This window comes from Bradysia coprophila, unplaced genomic scaffold (genome assembly GCF_014529535.1).
Source record: "Bradysia coprophila strain Holo2 unplaced genomic scaffold, BU_Bcop_v1 contig_373, whole genome shotgun sequence".
NCBI lineage: Eukaryota > Metazoa > Arthropoda > Insecta > Diptera > Sciaridae > Bradysia > Bradysia coprophila.
Window position 1 is genome coordinate 2882821 of NW_023503632.1, and position 10378 is coordinate 2893198.

The 10378-nt window shown below is 36.7% G+C and overlaps 1 long non-coding RNA gene across 1 annotated transcript; it reads left to right on the top strand.

Annotated features, from left to right (window-relative positions):
- Positions 1-3351: 3351 nt before the first annotated feature.
- On the top strand, positions 3352-4526 carry LOC119082105. The gene is made up of 3 exons (XR_005088572.1): positions 3352-3362; positions 4161-4170; positions 4468-4526. It is a non-coding gene; the product is annotated as an uncharacterized LOC119082105 (long non-coding RNA).
- The last annotated feature ends 5852 nt before the right edge of the window (positions 4527-10378 follow it).

A 10378-nucleotide genomic window follows, 5' to 3' on the forward strand; every position in this document is an offset into this window, starting at 1 on the left:
AAATAAAATTGGGGGTAGTAGGAGCAAAGGGGGAAAAGTCAAAAAGTTCGTGTATGTTCCTCAGTCCTGCGGAAATTTTTTTTTTGTTACTTGGAACAAACCTATAGAATGTCCGGTGCGAAGTTCACTGTGCAATTTTTGACAGGTGTACCCTTCAACTTAACGAAGAATTACTGTACGAGTTCTTGGATTCACTAGTGGTGGATGGTAGAAGGCTGAAAGCAGAAAAGCAGAAAACCATACCAATTGTTTGGATATCAAGCAATTGTATTAAACAAAGTTAAATATTCGAAATAAATTATTTTGATGTGTTCTCCCACACGTTTTTCTTGGAAATTATGAAAAGCTCAATCTTTTTTAATGATCAATTCAGAGTAAGTTTAAACTTGTGGTAAACTTTTACGCTCACTGTGTGAATGAACAGCATTCTTTTCATCCTTTAAAAGTGTGTGTATGTTTATATATTAATATCTACACAAACATGCCGTCGTACAAACACCGTGTATAACCGAACATACGTTCAATGCTTGTAAACATAATATAATGATACTTAATCTCAGGAATACATAGAAAAGAAAGAAGACAAATGTCGACAGTTTAAGCAAAATCTTAGGAATTACGTAAGATGGAAATTAAATGAAACATAAATAATTTCCATTGAAACACTGGGTGTAGGTAGCTATATATGCTTTTTGGCTTTAAACTAAAGTCGTTTCGGAATTTATGTGACACATAACTTTTCGTGACAATAAAACAGCCGACATACAACTGCACTCACAAAGTCGTTAATTAATTACAGTTAACTTTGAAATGCATTCATTACAGCGTAGCATGTTCGTCTACTTGCTTTCACAAAAGAATCATTGAGTAAATTGACGAATGAAAGGCTTTGGCTGTTTAATTGAGGCTTATAATTAAATCCATAATGCCAAGTGGTGGTGGTTGTAGTGATGCAAGTAATTCAGAAAAGCATTTTTAAGCACTATAATGCTTGTTGAATATTTGATGTGTGCTTGATGTGTGAAACTTTAATTTATAGTTAAGGCATTGCGTGACGACTGACGACATTTATTTTATTTAAAGAATTCCGTTTAAGTGCAATGGTAAAGTATAATGCAGATAACGAAATTACCACAAACAAATTTAATTGCGAAAATCCATGGAAAATGCGGTGAGTGATGGTTTTACCTTTCAGATAATCGATACTTATTTGTGACACCACTTTTTCATCTCTCATATACACAAAAATGTATAAATTAAAGGCTTTATCACCTTTATTTGGTTTCTTTAGAGTCGCTTAATTCATTATCCAAACTTTTTTAGAAATAAGTTTTTTTTTGAAGATAGTTCTTTACATTTTATGAGTTTTTACCAGGGTTGGGTTCAGGGCCTATTTTTTAGAAACATGTTTCTAAAAGTTTCTTAAGTTTCGCAAATGTTTTTCAAAGCCCGCCCGATGCCTGACAATTTTTTGACGCCCGCCTGATGCCCGCCCATTTTCTTTTCAAGTTTTTGGCGCCCGCCTGATGACCGCCCAATTTTTTTTTTGAGGCCACCAAAAATTGTTTAGTAGGCCTTGTTTATGCAATATTATCAAATCAACAGAATCAAATTAAAACACAACTGCCGATTATGCAATGTTCTATCGCTATTGGTCGATTTCATTGCCCAGTATTTCGTCGAATTTAATTTGCTTGCTCCTTCTTTGTATGAATTTTATCCAAACAAGATGTTGTTTTTGAGAAATTTATTGAGCCCGCTCTAGCCCGACGCCCGATTAATTTTCGATGCCCGCCCGAGATATAGTTGCCCGATGTCATGCCCGGAAAATTTAGGCCCGCCCGTGACTAGTGCTATTGGGCGAGAGCGGGCATCAGGCGGGCCAAATTTTTGGGCTGCCCGCACAGCTCTATACAGAATTTTACTCTGATTTTCCGGTTTGCATTTTGATTTGATAGGTGGAATGTTGTCACTTCAGTTTTGCTTGGATTTGCTCTCAGTGGGTTGGCGGCATAAAAAGACTCCAATTTCCTCAGATTGTTGTTCAGGTTACGTATTGCCCATCTTTCCGATAGATTGTCGTATTTGTATTGCAATGCCAATGCCATGTCGTCGGCGAACATAAATTTTCTTGCACAGGTTTCCGGTACGTCTGATAGATACAGCACGAAGAGGAGTGGGCTCAGAACACCTCCTTGGATCAAACCACTGTTCAGTGTCCTCACAGAACTACATCTTTCTCCAATGAACACTTTAAATCGTCGATTGGATAGCATGTGCGAGATGAGGTTGATGGTTTTCTCACATTTGACGACATTGGCTAGTTTCAATAGGAGAGCACTTTTCCATACTGTGTCAAAGGCTGACGTTAAATCGACGAATATGGAGGTCGTTTTCTTCTTGTCTTGGAATCCGGCTTCGATATGTGTGATCAATGCAAGTACTTGGTCGCAGCAGTTTCGTTCAGGTACAAATCCGGCTTGATCCATTGGTGTATTTGCATATATGTCATTGACTATTCTGTTGAGCACAATTCTTTAGAAGACTTTGTAGCAAACACACAACAATGATATTGGTCTGTAACTTTCGACTTGGTTTTTCGGTTTGGCTTCAGCACTGACCGTATCTTCAAGAATTTCCACTGTTTCGGAGTCCATGTCTTGTTATAACATTTTGTGAGAAATTCAGCTAGCCATATCCTTGCCTTTTTTCCCAGGTTAACAATGAATTCTGGGAAAATTCCATCAGCACCACAAGCTCTGTTCAATTTGACGGTTGTAATCGCAGCATCGACTTCATCTACGCTGACAGCTGAGCCATAGGGTGATGTTTTGATGCTCCGTTTCGCTTTTTTCAGTTTTCGATTTATGCGACGGATTATTTTCTTGTTTATTGGCATTATCGAACGTTTCACAAGTCGAGACGCAATTTGATTCGGTGTAACGTCAGTTGTGGTGTTTATATTTAGCGTTCCACCATTTAGTTTTCTGATCAAGTCCCACGCTTTCCTACTCGAATGTTTGAAGTCCATGGTCTCTACTAGTGATTCCCACCTCTCCTTTCTCTCTTCGTTCAGGGTTCGTAGGATTTCTGTGCCGATTGTAGCGTCTCCATTTTCCTTATATTCACGCCAGAGGTCTTCACATTTTGATGACCACGCTGGTATGGTATGTAGTCTTTTCGGTAGCCTCGGGGAATATATTTCTTTGCCGCTGCTATGATTACTCCATTAAATCGTTCATAGTTCTTTAATTCAGGTTTGAGCCATCGTACATTGCGGTCAATTGATTCACGAAAACCAGCCCAATTAGCTTTTCTCAAATTCCATCTCGGTGCTGACAGTGACCTCACTGTTGGAATTTGTATGCCTACAGTCAAAAATACTGGCCGGTGTTGGCTTTTTGGGAATTGATATACTTTTCGTACGGCTGGTAGAGCATTGCCATCTTCGTCTGTTGATACAAAGCATAGGTCTGGGTTATAGATGCCATTCCATGTCCGAGACTGAAACGTTTGATGGTCCTTAGAGTCGAACATCAGATGTAGATTATTGTTCAATGCCCAATCCACGATCAGTTCACCGTTTGCGTCGCTCGTTGCATAGTTCCATAGCTCGTGGTGACTGTTATAATCACCCATGTAAATGTAAATCGTTGGGTGTTCAAATGTCGGCAATGGAAACGTCCACTCGACACCCGGTGGTTTGTAAACATTTACTGTCGTCGTTTGTCCAAATTTTATCGCTAGCACAGCTATGTTGTCCACACAGATCTTACATGACAATGACACATCGTTGATGTTCGTCTTTGCATATGTGGCGATTCCATATTTCGGATGGTTAATGCTATCGATTAATTTGAAGTTTTTTATGCTACCAACTTGTAATAGTCGTTGTTCGTCGGTTTTGCGAGTCTCTTGTACCATTAGCACGTCAATTCCTTCTTCTGCTAGCAGTTTGCTCCATAGAGGTAGACTACCTAGAGGAATTATGACCCGAAATTCATTGAAAAATCATATCACACACACTACTAAATCCGAAAACGTCAACTTTGCTTCTTCCTTTTTTTATTACAATAATTGTCTTGTACCATTCATACATATATTCATTCTTATTATTCTTGTTATCCTCTTAGACTGATTTGCGTAAAGTCGTGTGGAAGTTTTGTGAAAGTTTATTTCCTTGTCTGTTGTGTGATGTTCAGCGAGCGAGTTGCATTAGTAGCCGATGGACGAATGGAACTTGTTTCAGGCTTTGAATTTTATTTTTTATTTCAATAAAGCCATTTTCCTGCCGTTTCTTTTCATTTATTTTCTTTAACGTTGAATTTTGGGTGATTTAAACGAAAGCTTCCCTCCTTTCCGTAGAGCGCATACGATAACAAAACTCTCAACATTGTCGTTCCTGACGAGTCCCCCAATGTGCTGTCTCCACATAAAATTCACGGGAATTTTTTGGAAGTGAACTAGTGAGTTTTGAGATCAGCTGGACGAAACGGTGTCTCTAGGTACTCTAGGGAATGACTTGACTACTACAAATCGGTTTTAGTAACTAATTCAACTAATTTTCATTCACAAACACTTATAACGAAAAAATATATTTTTTTTTTAAATTAGCATTTCGTTTGAAGTAATAATTTCAAAATTTCGCGGACAATTTTGGGACCATAATTTGACATTATTCTTTTGACATTATGAGTCCCTTACTTTTGACATTAAGAGTCCCTATACTGTCTGTACACGAAGCTGTCACACACACATTTAAACATATGATTTTTCATTTTAATTTGTCAGTTTGTTCTATTGAGAGGGCCCTTGGTTTGCTCAAAAATTCAATCTTTTCCTTTGACAAGCCTTCTACATTCACTTGACATGCTGTTAAGGTGTCTCCAATGCTTCGATAATGTATGATGTTTTCCATTCTTTCTCTTCGATTTTCAGTCGGATTTTGATTGTTGACGTTATGTGTGTTGTTTCGTTCACCGGGAGGTCCATTTCTGGAGAGGTTCGGTGCCGGAGAGATGACTTCTAAATTGCGGGTACAATTTGTGGAACTTTCGGTAGTCATCGTTCCAACAGCTTCCAAATGTTTTTGTTGTGCTTTGAGGTTACGTTTCTTCACTACCCGTTTTCCACTGGATACACAACCAATTTATCAAGTACTTCACGACTTCCTTGATTTCGTAATTGTACTGAATACTTTGGGGATTTTTAGACCCGTACGAAGTACTGGGGTCTTTTAGGTTTACGCATACGTTTGTAACACGTCGAATTGGACTCCCTGAGTAAGGGGAAACCTATTGTGGTTGTCTAGAGATGCCAAATCCGCGAAAAAAAAAAAATGTCCGTCTGTCCGTCTGTCCGTCTGTCTGCACGATAACTTGAGTAAAACGCATCCGATTTTGAAAATTCTTTTTTTTCCCGTTTGGTAATGTCAAAAGGCAGGCTAAGTTCGAAGATGAGTGATTTTGGATCGACCCCTCCCGAGCTGTGGCCCAATAAGTGCTTTACGGTTTTTCGAAGATATCTCCGGACATTTAAACGTTAAACTTGTAAGTGATACGTCAAATAAAAGGTATTTACAATACCGATCGACAAAAAAAAAGTTTATGGAAATCGGATGACCGACTCGTGAGTTAGACCCCTTGGTGTGGAACAGGCACAGGGCGGCAAGCAGTTTTTGCTTGTAGGTCGACCACATTTGAACATATTTCGTCTGTTTTAGCTTTATTAGATAGGTATTGACCGTACCAATCAGGGAAAATTTTTTTTATGAAATTATGTTCTCCGGAGCGTGAGCTAGGTCTCTTGGAGTGAGCTCTTATCTGGCTACTCGGAAGTACAGTGAACGTGGTGTATTTTGACAATATCTCGAGTAAATTTTGACCGAATTTCATGAATTTTTTTTTGTTTGAAAGGTATTAACGAATGTAAAGCGTCGGTACTATTTCCGGTCTCCTAACAAAATGGCTGCCGGCGGCCATATTGGATTTTAGTAAAATAGAAATATCTTGGGAAAAATGATACTTAGAGAGTTTCTGTTAACATGGAAATAATTTGTTATGTGTGTGGGGTTTCAGGGATTTCATATACGGACATCTATATATACCTATATACAGCTATATTGAGCTATATACAGGCATATAGAGCTATATAATAGCATATATTTATCTGTGAAATGTTTATTTATAGTGAATTATAGTTAAATATAGCGGTATATAGCTGTTTAAATAGGAATTTATGAAATTTGTCTTCGTACGGGGCTGTATATATTGCCTCCGGCAATTTAGTTGTATATGATAACAAGGCAAAGAGTGGATAATGTAAGTGATTTTAAAGGGAGAATAGTTTTTCAGCAGAGAAGAAAATGAAGTAAGAGAAATGAAGAGTTTCACATTAAAGGCTTTTGATACGAATAGGTGTTTCGTACGGGTCGGCGTTAGCTATGTTTTAATTGAAGCATTGTAATAAATACCGTAGCTATTTGTAATTTTCGTATTTATTTTTGCACGAACAAGAAAACATGACGTTTCGTTCGAAGGTTGATTTCATCTTTTGGTTTAACGAATTCAACAAATATAGATACATTGCACTTCATATCTATAGAAGAATCAAAACACCGTCGGCACATTCATGTTGTGCGACTTTGAAATAGGCTAGTTAACAGGTTTGTTCCAAATAACTGTAAACCCGAACTTTGACAACACGAACGACAACGATTTCATCCACGATTTTACATACAAATGTGGAGGAGGTTATGTCTCTATGGGTGAAATTTGACAGTAATTTCACAATTCGTATGGCCTTGGAACAAACCTATAGTTATAGCCGAGAAAATAGCTAATTTTCGATTCGATTCGATTCGTACAAACATCTCCTGTTGTACAGTCGAGGAAATTTAGTTTTCGGGTTTTCCAAAGGTATTAATCTTATTTAACCCACACTTTATCCCACAACAATGGAATCCACAAATTTAAATTTAGTTAACTCAGCGGTCGCAATGACGGCGCTGCAGTCACGATTTCAAAATAGTCACGATAGCAGTCACGATTTCACGAAATGTGATATAGGGTGGATAAACTAAATTTTGGTTTTGGTTACATTTTCTCTTGGTTTTTAATTATTACATCAGGCTTCTAAATTAAGAGTAAATTTATGCAATATAAACCGTTTGAGTTTGAAAAAAGATGTTTTGTATCAGTGAACGATATAGGAAAGCGTTCAGTACGTCTCAACATACAGAAGAACGTAAAATATAATTGTACATTTAGCCACCCTACGTCCGTCATCGCTTCTATTGTCTTCAAAAACATATTGTGTGCTTGTCATGATATGTATCAGACGTTTGTTTATTTATGTGTCTCATCTAAAATGCTGGCCAGCAAAATTTTGATCATTAAATTCAACGGCCAAATTGATCTAAATGTTAAAATAATTGTGAATAATAGTGAAGTTAATGTGGTTTTGTTTTCTCTTCATAAAGGAATTTGCATCAGTTCGATGTAAAGTGCGGAGCACCATTAGAAAAAAAACTTGTCGCTGAAGAATGATCAAAAAGTTGCTGGACGCAATAGCTTCAACTAATGCTTTGCAGGATATAGAATCAAAATTAGAGAAACACCAAGAGCCGTCCATTTGAAATCTTCACAATCATCATTTCAACTAAAGGCTTTTTTTAACGAAACGGAAGTTCGCTCGCAGATTCGGATCGGAACATCTCATTCGTTTTCGCTAAAGCTCGTAGCCGTCATTAATCATGATTCCCATGAAGAATCGCCAAAAATAAAAAATTGGCAAGGGATGAAGAAACGCCGGCAAAAACAAAGAATGATAAATTTGTCTTTGTTGCGTTTCTTCACACTTTGGCGATTCTTCGTGGTGATTAAACAAATCCTTGGAAATTTATCCTTTTACGAAATTTATCTAAAAGGCGTTATTTGTTCGAAGCTAGTGAATCTATCTATCCTTTTATAAAAGTTACGAAATGCTGCCTGGTTCGATCCTAAGGAAACTCTTATTTTACGTCAGGTAACGGCATCTTGTTCGATCCTAGGGAATTCATACTTTAACGAAAGATCCCGAGGACACTATCATTTTACGAAAGATAATGTAGAGACATTTCAAAAACGTATTTTTACACCTTGGCGTTTCCTCACACTCTGGCGATTTTTCTCTTCTTCTCTTCACACTCTATCGATTTTTCTTGGCAATTCATCATTATGGTTGATTTGTTAAATCAACAAGAAAAATCGCCATAATGTGAAGAAAAACCAAGAAATATCGCCAAAGAGTAAAGAAACTCCAAGGATCATAGAGAATTGAAAATTTGTCTTTATGGCGTTTCTTCACACTTCTGAGACTTTTCTTGATGATTTAACAAATCAACTAAATATGATGAATTGTCAAGAAAAATCGCCAAAGTGTGAAGAAACTCCAAAATATGACAAATCGCCAAATAATACAATATTGTCGATTTAACTATAACTTTTATATAGAAAAAGATTGTACGGGACAGTATGCACTGCATATCATATAATTCCTCTCTCTTGTGTTTATCTGTGTTCTACGAAGCCAAAATATAATTTCGGACTACAAGTAAACCGTCTCGACTGCCCAGTAGTTATTTTCCTAAGTTCGTAATGAGTGCAAAAAGGCTATTTCAACATTAGTTAGGAAAGCATAATTTTTATGTGAATGTTTCTGAGGTTTTCCATCTTAATATTTTCATGAAGTTACAAATAATCCACAGAAAATTTTATTACCCTAGAACGAGGTCGGAAATACATCAAATAAATCAAATAGAAAACAGACTTGGAAATTGTTATTTTGTCTAAAAGTTGATATTAAAATTCTTTGGAAATCGTAAATCGCATAATTGCATGAGCAGGCATCTCAGGATTATAAATCAGGAACTTTGAAGTTCGTCATATATTCATATTCTTATCTTATTCCTGACCAGATTCTGTTTTCATGATTGAGCTCATTCATGAGCTTCACTTATACAAAGAGTTGAATTTATTTCCTATGCCAAATTGTAATTTGGCGAAAAAGAATGTTCCGAATCTGCGTTTCGTTTAAAAAAAACCTTTAGTTGAAATGATGATTGTGAAGATTTCAAATGGACGGCTCTTGGTGTTTCTCTAATTTTTATTCTATATCCTGCAAAGCATTAATTGTAGCTACTGCGTCCAGCAACTTTTTGATCATTCTTCAGCGACAAGTTTTTTTTTCTAATGGTGCTCCGCACTTTACATCGAACTGATGCAAATTCCTTTATGAAGAGAAAACAAAACCACATTAACTTCACTATTATTCACAATTATTTTAACATTTAGATCAATTTGGCCGTTGAATTTAATGATCAAAATTTTGCTGGCCAGCATTTTAGATGAGACACATAAATAAACAAACGTCTGATACATATCATGACAAGCACACAATATGTTTTTGAAGACAATAGAAGCGATGACGGACGTAGGGTGGCTAAATGTACAATTATATTTTACGTTCTTCTGTATGTTGAGACGTACTGAACGCTTTCCTATATCGTTCACTGATACAAAACATCTTTTTTCAAACTCAAACGGTTTATATTGCATAAATTTACTCTTAATTTAGAAGCCTGATGTATAATTAAAAACCAAGAGAAAATGTAACCAAAACCAAAATTTAGTTTATCCACCCTATATCACATTTTGAAATCGTGACTGCAGCGCCGTCATTGCGACCGCTGAGTTAACTAAATTTAAATTTGTGGATTCCATTGTTGTGGGATAAAGTGTGGGTTAAATAAGATTAATACCTTTGGAAAACCCGAAAACTAAATTTCCTCGACTGTACATGAAGTAATTAATTTACCACGAAATACTCGTAATACGCGATAATGAATTTAACTAGGGTTTCAAAAATTCAAAGCGTAAATTGCGCTAGAATTTTGTGCGATAACGCTAACGCTAACGCTAGTATCGTGAAATAACGCTAGTTTCACTTTGCACTAACTATATTAGCGCGCTATTAGCGGAGCCCAACCCTGGTTTTTACCTAAAATACAAACAATCTCAAGCGGTAGCTTTTATCTTAAAGGCCTCCAAATTTGATGCTTGTTACTTCAGAGTTAATGCTATGAGCAAAGCTATGTTTTAGCTTGTGTCTAGCAGACTGTTTTGTATTGAAACAAGGTAACGAGTCCGGATGGTAGTGGTAAATATTTGTGGACGCAGCACATCTGATGAACCAAATAATACCCTCAGAAGCGTTGTATTTTCTTTAACATTTAAAATTGTCTTTCGAAAAATTCTATTTTCTAAAGTAGTCATGCTCTCAATACTTGTGGACGTGCCAGTCAAGACTGGAGAAGCTTCGGTGTATAATGTAGCTTGGG